Here is a 12,219-nt window from a genome sequence, read left to right as displayed (position 1 = left end):
GCTGGTTCACCTCCTTCCTCCAGGGCTGGTCCCAGTCGGTGGTGATAGGAGAGGAGAGATCCGACCCTTGACACCTCCATTGTGGGGTGCTGCAGGGTTTGGTTCTCTCTCCTCTCTTGTTTGACATCTACATGAAACCACTGGGTGAGATCATCTGTCAGCATGAGTTGAGGTATCATTAGTATGCTGATGATACCCAATTATACATCTCTATCCCGGGTGAGGTAAGTGATGCAGTGACTGCCCTTTCTCAGTGCCTGGAGGCTGTGGGGGTCTGGATGGGGAACAACAGGCTTCAACTGAACGCTGGTAAGATGGAGTGGCTGGGGATTGATGGTGCTTCATCTTCCGGGAAACTGTCATCCTTAGTTTTGGATGGGGTGGCACTGCCCCAGACAGACTCAGTGTGTAACCTGGGGGTTCTCCTGGACTCATGACTCCTGCTCGAAGAGCAGGTGGCAGTCGTGGCCAGGAGGGCCTTTGTGCAACTTTGGGTTGTGTGCCAGTTACGCCTGTTCCTGTATCGAGAAGCCCTCTGAACAGTCACTCACACTCTGGTTATCTCCCATATAGACTACTGCAATGTGCACTACATGGGGCTACCCTTGAAGAGTATCCAGAAGCTTCAGCTGGTCCAGAATGCAGCTGCGCGGGCTATTTTTGGTGCCCCTAGGTTTGCACATATAACACCATTGCTGCACGAGCTGCACTGGGTGCCAGTTTGCTTCTGGGTCCAATTCAAGGTGTTGGTTATTGCCTTTAAAGCCCTACATGGCATGGGGCCAGGTTACCTGAGGGACCGTCTCATCCCCATTACATCGGCCCGCCCCACCCGATCATCCAGAGAGGGCATGTTGTGGACCCTGTCCATAAGATAATTTCATCTGGTGGGGTCCAGGAAATGGGCCTTCCCTGTAGTGGCCCCTGCTCTGTGGAATATCTTGCCCCTGGAGGTGAGGCAGGCCCCCTCACTTCTGACCTTCCAGAAGGCCCTGAAGACCTGGTTCTGCCGTCTCGCCTGGGGCAGGAAAGTGAATAACCATCCTTGAGGGTGGCTTGCACCCTAGAGTCCCTCCCACCAGCCTGGATTTTATACCTTTCTTGGATTTTATTTATTTACTGTATTTTATTATAACTGTTTTATGTGATTTTAATGTTTATATTTTGTGCTGGATTTTATTGTAAACCGCCCAGAGTCCCTCTTGGGGGAGATGGGCAGTGGCTAAATTTGAGCAATAAATAAATAAATAAATAAAACCACAGTTGAAGCATTGCCTGCTGGTTAGCACTATTGCTTCAGCTTCATTTCCCTTCTTTTCCCTGGCTTTCTTGTGCTGTGATTTCCCAGAAGAGATAGGGGGGATCTTTCCTATCTCTTCTCCCACTCTGCGAGCAAGCAGCCAGACATATACGAGGGGGTGAGTTCTGTTTCGAGCATTGCCCCCAGGGTACAAATTAGGGTGTCCCAGTTTTCATTCAGTGAAGACAAAATGATGTAGGATTTTGTCAGAGGTGCACACTCAATGACTCTTTCTTGCAGCTCAACAAACAGGTGCTGTATATGATTCAGGTGTTCAGGAAGGCTATTTCCCTCTGCTAAGTGGGCCTTATAAAGCTTTCTGGTCAGGGAAACTTTACTCCCTGCTGTTGCCTTCACATATAAGTCTCTCAAAGCATCCCAAAGTTGCTTTGCAGACTGCACGCCACACACATTCACTAGCTGATTGTCCTCAACTCCTAAAATAATGGATGCTCCGGCACGTTCATCCTGTCTAATTCATGCATTGCTGGGGTTAAGAGGGGTTTGCTCACTGATTGGCTTCCAAAGGCCCTAGTTGTGCAGGTACATTTCCATTCTGAGACTCCAATTTAAGTAGTTTGTCTCTGATAGGTGCTCGAGCAGCATTGGTGAGTGCTGAGAGGTAGCAGTAGCAGCCATGGCTTCTTTCTTCTCTTGCAAGTCACCTCAGCTCAGCTTTTTTGTTCTGCAAACTGGAAAGCAGCTGGAAAGTCTCCATGTGGCTCTAAGAAGAAATCCTCACAAGTCTTTTTCACTTGCCTTTAAAATGCAGATGAGGTGTCAAGCTCTCTCTGTGCCAGGGTCGCCTGGGCTCATAACCTGTTGATGCATGTGCAGAGTGCTGGAAAGCATTTGGCATGAGAGGTCAGAAAGAAGACACTAGGCATTTCAGCGAAAAAGTTGTATTCAGAGAAGACATGGAGAACATAAACAGTTTCCTCCTCTAGATCCCTAGAGGGACTCAGAACCTGGAATACAAAAGCACAGTTACAAGTGCACACGTGTTGAGCAAAAAGAGCTGCTGCTGAGCTGGGCTGAACAGAAACAGAAACAGAAACCACTGGCAGTAACTCCAGGCAAGTTTTTTTTTCAAGGATGCAGGCAGCTTTCCCTCATATGTTCATCCAACAAGATTTACACCCATTTAGGAAGGAATTAACTTCACCTTCCCTCTTGCAAAGTTGCGGGGAGGGGTGAAGGAAGGGACTGGGCTTCTCCAGGACTGTGTTTCTCAACCTCCCTCCCTGCCAACCTGGTGCCTGTCTTTGTGCATCCTTTAAAACTCCTTGCCAACACCCCCCCCCCCCTCTTTGCTTCTGGCCCCACCTGCAGCCCACAACCAGGGTTAGACTCTTTGGGAAAAACCATTTGGCTGCAAAACTGATGACATGAGATCGTGCCACTTTTCCAAAAGTTGATGGGATTTTCAGAACAGAGAAACAATTGAGATCTGAAATGTGCTTATATCAGAAATAAAAAAATCTGAATGCCATTCAAAGTGCTGGCGTTAACCTTGAAAGCTCTATATGATTTGTCTCAAAGGCACCAACAGGACCATCTAGTCCAAACACTTTTGCCCAAACTGAAGAGTGTGAAGGTGCACAGGCCCTCCTTCTCTGTTGCTGGGCATGGGTGGGTGACACTTGCAGGTTAATAGGTATATTGTGATCAGTCACACAACAATTATTTAACAGACATGCCCCTTTCTCATTTCATCACTTGTAAGAAATGTTTTTAATTTTTAACCATGCCCAAAGCCAAAATAAATGTGTCCTATCTCTGCATTTCTCAGATTTTTTTGTTCCTCACTATATTTTCTCTGAAATTCAGATCGGGCCTCAATAGGATAATGTAGCATTTGGGGAAAAAGATACAAGCCAAGAGACCGGATCCAGAGCCCAAAATGGAAAAGATCTCCACAGCTACCATAGACTTCCCTTTGGTGCTCAGGTAGGTGGAGAGGAAGGTGATCCAAACACTGCAAAAGACGAGCATGCTAAAAGTAATGAACTTGGCTTCATTAAAGCTGTCAGGCAATTTCCTAGCCAGAAAGGCCGCTGTGAAACTGAGGAGGGCCAGGAAACCCAGGCAAGCAAGGACAGCATAAAACATTGAAGCTGAGCCTTCCTTACATTCTAAGATTATCTCTCCTACCAAGGAGTAGAAGTCCAAGTGGGGAAACGGGGGAGAGGTTACCAGCCAAGTGGCACAAAGAACTGCTTGAACCAGGGGGCAGGCTATGACAATGGAGTTGGTCAGTGTCTTTCCTAAGAATTTCCTTGTCCTGTTCCCTGGCTTGGTGGCCATGAAGGCCAGAACCACCATGACAGTTTTTGCCAACACAGAGGAAACTGCAAGGGAAAAGAGAATGGCAAAGGCAATTTGTCGGAAGAGACAGGTGAGCTTCCCAGGTTGACCAATGAAGAAGAAGGAGCAAAGGAAGCAGAGCAGGAGGGAGACCAGGAGGATGTAGGTGAGATCTCTGTTGTTTGCTCTGACGATCGGTGTGTCAGAATGTTTAAGGAAAATCGCCAGGACTGCCAACGTGATCACAGAGAGAGAAAGAGCGAGAGAAGCTAAAGCATATCCCAAGGTTTCTTGATAGGAAAGGAAGTGGATCTTCTTGGCCATGCAGTGATCTTTGCCCTCGTTGGGGTACTGGTCTTCTGGGCAGGGGTCACAGTGAGCTGCATCTGCAATCAAGAGTCTTTGTCTAAGCATTTCAGATGTATCTGCTGTGAGCAAGTTCCCTCCCCCCAGGTGTCTCAGGGGTGACATGACTGTTCCCTTTCTGCAGTAGCCAACTCAAAGATGGTGATGGAATGATCTACTGTAGAAATTTTGCTCACCCACAAAAGGCAAAATATCCTAGGTTGAAGATGAGTCTAGAGATGGGTTGGTTACATACAGGGATCTATGGAGTTCCAATTAAGAAGTCTGCTGTGGAGAAAAACCTTCCTAGGAACACTGCTATTAGAGGTTTGTCTACATTATCTGTTGGTATGTGCTGAGTAGGCATAAAACAAAAGAGAGAGAGAGAATGACAGGAGGTGGGAGAGGGAAGGGGCTCTTTGCCTGATCAAAAGTGATTCATGGGGAAATTGGCTTCACGAGGGAGGGAGGAAAGAATGATCCAGAGGCAAAATAGCACTGAGAGCTCTCTGGCTCAATTTCTCTGCTTTGTATTTCAAATCACATTTTCCTATCAGTCATCCAGACTTTTTTCCATGGAGGGGTTAGCAGACATGGGTAGATGGATTTCCAATTTCTTTGTTTGGCATATCGATTTCCTTGGAGACTGACATTCCTGAAACATCTGGTAAATAATAAAAATTAAGGCTTGAACCCCAACCACACCACATTATTCATTCAGAAGAAAGATCAGTAGCTGTTTTCTCCCAGTGGTATGTGATGGTAGGACTGGAAAGGCTAATAGGGAACTCATCAATTGTTCCCTGAAACTACTTTGTATTAAATTGCTGAGGAGTGGGAAGGTTGGTCTTTGCGGGCAAGACGGTTTAGGTCCATATACTGAAAGTCTCTGCTGAAAAGTAGGAATACTTTTAAGCATGTCAATCTTACCAAAAATGACCAAAAATATCTTAATATTTTGATCAACTGAATAATTTCCTTGACCCAGGAAGATCTGCAGTTGAAAAAACCTGCAAGGTTTGCCCTACCTGTCTGATCAGACATGGTCCCTTCTGGACAAGGGTCACATTGGTAGCAGCAGACCTGCTCGCCCTCTGGAACGCTTCTCCTCTCCCCCGCATGGCACCTCTTCATGCCACACCTGGCAAAGGGCACCTTCTAAAAGAGAAAAGAGAAATGATTGAGATGGCCTAAGCATTGATCACACATCATTTATTCATTTCCACATTCCCATTTCTATCTTCAGAATGTCTTCGAAACAACTGGTTCACCATGGTCTACCAGGAACCAGGAACAGCTCCTGGGGGAATTAGGCCAGTGGTGTTCCCAACCCACCAATGGATGCTGGAGATTGGAACTGGGACCTCTGTGGGCAAAGCAAGGCCTGTGACAATGTCCTATAGCCTTGCTGAAAGAAAGAATCACAAAGGTCCAGTAAAGGTCCATGGAGTTCACTGTCTCATGCTCAATTCCACCCTGGGTTTCCAGCATGAGTTTTTCCCAATCCCAACCCTTCTTGGGCATGCAGACCTCAAATATGTTACACGCAAAGAAGGTCTTTCACCCCAAATTCAGAACATTTCCTTATACCCCACCTTTGTGGCCCAGATGACTGCATCTGGGTTAATGGTGAAATCCTGGCCTGGGGGAGCCCCAGGATCTATTTGCCCAACTGTCACAGGGATGAAAGTTTGATTGAGGAGGAAAACCCAGTTCAGAAGATCATAACGAGCAGATCCCAGTCCGTTTTCTGAGTATGAGACTTCATTTCCAGCACTATCATTGAACCGGACATTCATCAAATATGGAAGAATCTGAAACAGAAGACACCCTTAGGAACTGGGGTAATTGCAAATGAGACATCGTGGCTCTACCAGTCTCTGGTGGCCACCGTCTTGGGAGAGAGGTTGTGTGTCTGTACTTGGTGAATATCTTTGTGATCATGAGCAGCACCGAATCACAGGAATCCATCCTGGAGCATGTGAAATTAATCTCAGCACTGCAAGAAGATTCTATTATTGGACATTTGGATTATGGCTTATTCAATTCCAGTTTTGCAAGAAAGATACCGACATACAAACATTTTAATGCCACACTGCAAATGTCATTGTTTGGTTTTATTCCTGAAATCCTTAGCTATATAAATTTTTAATGTTTATCATGGTCCATGGTCTTGTAAATGACATACTCAGTTTTCGGAATGAGTCAATGAATTCCACAACAACAGTAAGATTCCCCTGGACTTTCCTGACTCTTTCGAGATGACAGTCAAAGAGTGCAGAATGTAGTACCAGGTCTGACCCAATGGAAGGAAGTGCCTGCCCCAATCTTGATAGCGATCAAGGGAGATCCAAGATTTAGCCTTTGATGTGGAACAGCCTGATGAATTTTGGACTGGCAGGCCAGTAGGGGCATCTTTCATTGGAGCCCTGCTGTGCGTGTTGAGGTTGGCAGAGGCTGCTTTCACACAACAACTTGAACCGTACAACAAATGGCCAATTACCAGATCAGCCTGAATTCACAAAAAATGCTAAGCCATTGAAAAATAACAAGGTTAAAGCGAGCCAAGCTTAGTGTTTTGTTTATACGCTGGATTCAGATCACATGCTAAGGCCAACTTGTGCACATGTGACCACTGGGAGTTGCACTGACCTGCGGAAGCATCTTGCACAAGCACAGCCAGATTGCCATCTTGCTCGGCTGATGCTCCTGCCTGGGATGGTCAGGAATGGAAACTCAGGCAGCTGCGGAAGAAGCTGCGGAAGGCCCTTCAGGACCTGAGAGGGAGGCCTGTCCCCCCTGGGCACTGTGGACAACTGGTTGGGTTGTCTCTTTTGCTCCCCATATCCCTTTTTCATCAAAACATTGTATTTCGGGCATTTTTATTCCATATTTTAATAATTTTTCTTTTAATATGTTTTGATTGCTCATATATGATCAAATTGTTGTTGACTCTTCACGACTCTGTTTTGAGTTGTAGTGTACAGGTATTTAATAAGTAATTTAGTAAAAATTACTAAATCTTCCTCTCTTAAGTATCTTTGGAATGGACAGGAGAAAGACATTACCTGCCACGAGTGGACATGGGAGATCTTCTTTCCAAGCCTCCTCAAGGCTGGTCGGGCTCCTGATCCATGCATTGCCTGTAGTGCGTGTGCCACAGAGTAAATGGCATTGTAGATGTTATGACTTTCACCTGTCATGCTCATTTCAAAGACGCAAGCTGGCAGATTGTGTAAATTCTCCTTTCCTGTACATTGTTTTTCCCCATCTCGAGGGATTTCACCTGATTTCAGGAAACCACACCGAAAGACCCATTCCCACCATGGAGGGAGAAAAATGTCTCCTTCGGGGTTCAGCGGGTCTAAAGACAGGAGCCTGAATTCTGGGACATCACCGGTGTGGGGATCCACAGTAGCAGAGAGGCCACAGAAGTGTGATCTGGTCCAAGGCCCTGCCACCTTCCCATTCTAGGTGGCAACTAAGGCCTCAGTCGAATGGTGCACCAGACCTTCGGCAACAACCCCAAGCTCCATGATTTGGAACCCAATAGGGTCCAACAGGACCGGTGTGGACCGAGGTGGACCTTTCTAATTGGTCCTGCCTCTGATGGCAAACTCAGACTCAGACGGGGAGACCAACAATTGGCAGCCTGCTCTGAAGTTATCAGATTAATCACGGGCTGAGGACTTGAAGGCAGCTGAGGCGGGACCGTGCGGTGATCAACAGGAACAGCTGCTGTTGGTCTCTGAAGATGAGAGGTCGAAGCTGCCACCACCACACAGCGCAAGGGCTCACTGCAGAGTAAACAGAGCAGGGCAAAGGAGCTCTTCAAAAACGATTCTTACATGGACAACCCTTCTCTCATTTTATCACTGGTTGAAAATGTGATCAAAGTCTAAGGCTGCTTGAAAGCCAAAATAAACGTGGTCTATCTATACAGCTGCCTTGTGTGAGATGGGGGGGAGGGGATATATATGTGAGCAATAAATAAATACTACCTGGAGCAATCCTACAAAATATAAGCACATGTTGGGTTTGCAAGGACCAAGAAAAGTAAAAGGTGATTACCAGAAAGCTGTATGGGTTTGTTGAAACAGGTTGTGCCAGACAAATCATATTGCTTTGACACTGGGGCTCCATTACAAGATTTGTATGGCTGCCCATCTTACAGCACTGCCCTTCAAAGGCAGTCCCATGGAGAGCCCGTCGCAAGAATCCAGTGGGAGGTGACCAAGGCAGGAGGCACAGTGAGGACAGGCACACCTGTTTCACAAGCTGAACCTGTGCAAAGGCCTTTCTGGTCACAGCTGCCATCTGCTCTTCAAGCAGGAACTGAGAGTCCAGCCCTCAGGGACTGGAATATGACCTTGACAGCATAGCTTGGGGGGAGATGGGCGGTGGTACAAATTTGAGAAATAAATACAAAATTGCTTGGTTGGCTGGGCGTTGAGATTTACAATGGAGTATCGTCAGTGTAGAGATGATACCTGACCTCAAGCCAACTGAGGAACTCCTGGCAGCCTCCTGTGGCTCTTAAACAGGAGGGAAGAGAACACCCAGCCTGAGGCACCCTGAAAATCACGGGGTTCTCACCCAACATCTCCTGTCTGACAGAAACCAGCTTCAGAGAGAGGAGGAGAACCATGTGGCCTCATGCAGCCAGGCCAGGACACCATGGTTGACAGTTTTCTTTCCTCCCCAGCTGGCAGTTCTGAGGACGTATCGCAGACTAACTTCTCTGGCTCCACGAAGTTTTTAGAGAACTGAAGATAAAAAGGGAGGTGACCTTGACAGAAGCACGCAAGAACCGTTGCTAGGCAAAGGGGGCTGAAACGTTCCTTAAGTCCTGGGAAGCAAGTTAATATTCAGGAGCGGATCAGGCAGATTCACTGGGGCATAAGAAGGAGGGGAGATGCAGCACAATCCGATTGGAAAGATCCCGTTCTTATAGCCACTCCCAAGAAAGCCTAGTTCTGGTCTTCTCACGGAGTTGATTTTCTGGTCAGACCCACCTAATGGGGCTCTCAGGAACCCTCCAGCAGGGTTCAAATTAGCCTTGCACCTGAGTGACCACCCTGCCTCTCTATTTTTACATTGATTTTTATGCTTTATTGATTTTATTGCAACTTCTTTCTTTGATGGTTGTGAGCTGCCCAGAGTCATTGAGAGTCAGGTGGCATACAAGTTTAATTTTGTTGTTTATTCGTTTAGTCGCTTCCGACTCTTCGTGACTTCATGGACCAGCCCACGCCAGAGCTTCCTGTCGGTCGTCAACACCCCCAGCTCCCCCAGGGACGAGTCCGTCACCTCTAGAATATCATCCATCCATCTTGCCCTTGGTCGGCCCCTCTTCCTTTTGCCTTCCACTCTCCCTAGCATCAGCATCTTTTCCAGGGTGTCCTGTCTTCTCATGATGTGGCCAAAGTATTTCAGTTTTGCCTTTAATATCATTCCCTCAAGTGAGCAGTCTGGCTTTATTTCCTGGAGGATGGACTGGTTTGATCTTCTTGCAGTCCAAGGCACTCTCAGAATTTTCCTCCAACACCACAGATCAAAAGCATCGATCTTCCTTCTCTCAGCCTTCCTTATGGTCCAGCTCTCGCAGCCATATGTTACTACAGGGAACACCATTGCTTTAACTATGCGGGCCTTTGTTGTCAGTGTGATGTCTCTGCTCTTAACTATTTTATCGAGATTTGTCATTGCTCTTCTTCCAAGGATTAAGCGTCTTCTGATTTCCTGACTGCAGTCAGCATCTGCAGTAATCTTTGCACCTAGGAATACAAAGTCTTTCACTGCTTCTACATTTTCTCCCTCTATTTGCCAGTTATCAATCAAGCTGGTTGCCATAATCTTGGTTTTTTTGAGGTTTAGCTGCAAGCCAGCTTTTGCACTTTCTTCTTTCACCTTCATCATAAGGCTCCTCAGTTCCTCTTCGCTTTCAGCCATCAAAGTGGTATCATCTGCATATCTGAGATTGTTAATGTTTCTTCCAGAGATTTTAACTCCAGCCTTGGATTCCTCAAGGCCAGCTTGTCGCATGATGTGTTCTGCATACAAGTTGAATAGGTAGGGTGAGAGTATACAGCCCTGCCGTACTCCTTTCCCAATCTTAAACCAGTCTGTTGTTCCGTGGTCTGTTCTTACTGTTGCTACTTGGTCGTTATACAGATTCTTCAGGAGGCATACAAGATGACTTGGTATCCCCATACCACTAAGAACTTGCCACAATTTGTTATGGTCCACACAGTCAAAGGCTTTAGAATAGTCAATAAAACAGAAATAGATGTTTTTCTGAAACTCCCTGGCTTTTTCCATTATCCAGCGGATATTGGCAATTTGGTCTCTAGTTCCTCTGCCTTTTCTAAACCCAGCTTGTACGTCTGGCAATTCTCGCTCCATGAACTGCTGAAGTCTACCTTGCAGGATCTTGAGCATTACCTTACTGGCATGTGAAATGAGTGCCACTGTTCGATAGTTTGAACATTCTTTAGTGTTTCCCTTTTTTGGTATGGGGATATAAGTTGATTTTTTCCAGTCTGATGGCCATTCTTGTGTTTTCCAAATTTGCTGGCATATAGCATGCATTACCTTGACAGCATCATCTTGCAAGATTTTGAACAGTTCAGCTGGGATGCCGTCGTCTCCTGTTGCCTTGTTATTAGCAATGCTTCTTAAGGCCCACTCAACCTCACTCTTCAGGATGTCTGGCTCTAGCTCACCGACCACACTGTCAAAGCTATCCCCGATATTGTTATCCTTCCTATACAGGTTTTCTGTATATTCTTGCCACCTTTTCTTGATCTCTTCTTCTTCTGTTAGGTCCTTGCCATCTTTGTTTTTGATCATACCCATTTTTGCCTGGAATTTACCTCCGATGTTTCTAATTTTCTGGAAGAGGTCTCTTGTCCTTCCTATTCTATTGTCTTCTTCCACTTCCGCGCATTGCTTGTTTAAAAATAATTCCTTATCTCTTCTGGCTAACCTCTGGAATTTTGCATTTAATTGGGCATATCTCCCCCTATCACTGTTGCCTTTTGCTTTCCTTCTTTCTTGGGCTACTTCTAGTGTCTCAGCAGACAGCCATTTTGCCTTCTTGGTTTTCTCTTTCTTTGGGATGTATTTTGTTGCCGCCTCCTGAACAATGCTGCCAACTTCTGTCCATAGTTCTTCCGGGACCCTATCTACTAAGTCCAGTCCCTTAAATCGATTCCTCACCTCCACTGCATATTCCTTAGGAATATTAGTGAGCTCATATCTAGCTGATCTGTGGGTCTTCCCTAATTTCCTGAGTCTGATCCTAAATTGTGCAAGAAGAAGTTCGTGATCTGAACTACAGTCAGCTCCAGGCCTTGTTTTTACCGACTGTACAGATGTCCGCCACCTTTGGCTGCAAAGGATGTAATCAATCTGATTTCGGTGTTGTCCATCTGGTGAAGTCCATGTATAAAGCCGTCTCTTAGGTTGTTGGAAGAGAGTGTTTGTTATGCAGAGTGAATTGTCTTGGCAAAATTCTATCAGCCTGTGTCCTGCTTCGTTTTGTTCTCCCAGGCCATGCTTACCTGTAATTCCAGGTGTCATTTGACTGCCCACCTTAGCATTCCAGTCTCCTGTGATGAAAATAACATCTCTTTTAGGCGTGTTGTCCAGTAGGTGCTGCAGATCCTCATAGAACTGCTCTACTTCAGCTTCTTCAGCATTTGTGGTTGGGGCGTATATTTGGATCACTGTGATGTTAGATGGCTTGCCCTGAATTCGAATTGAGATCATTCTATCATTTTTTGGGTTGTATCCAAGCACTGCTTTAGCCACTTTACTATTAATTATGAAGGCTACTCCATTTCTTCTGTGGTCCTCTTGTCCGCAGTAGTAGATCTGGTGGTCATTTGATGTGAAGTGGCCCATTCCAGTCCATTTCAGTTCACTGACGCCCAGAATGTCTATCTTTAATCTTGACATCTCACCAATAACCACATCCAATTTGCCCTGGCTCATAGATCTTACATTCCAGGTTCCGATGGTGTGTTGATCCTTAGAACATCGGATTCGCCGTTCACCACCAGCACCGTCGGCCGCTAGCCGTCCTTTCGGCTTTGAGCTAGCTGCGTCATCACATCTGGGGCTAGTTGAGCTCATCCTCTGTTCCTCCCCAGTAGCATTTTGACCATCTTCCGACCTGGGGGTCTCATCTTCCGATGGTATACCGACATATCTCTGGTTGTACTGATCCATTTAGTTTTCACGGCAAGAATACTGAGGTGGGT

The sequence above is a fragment of the Candoia aspera genome, chromosome 1, assembly GCF_035149785.1.
Source record: "Candoia aspera isolate rCanAsp1 chromosome 1, rCanAsp1.hap2, whole genome shotgun sequence".
NCBI classification, from domain to species: Eukaryota; Metazoa; Chordata; class Lepidosauria; order Squamata; family Boidae; genus Candoia; species Candoia aspera.
Note: the sequence above shows the minus strand (reverse complement) of the source record.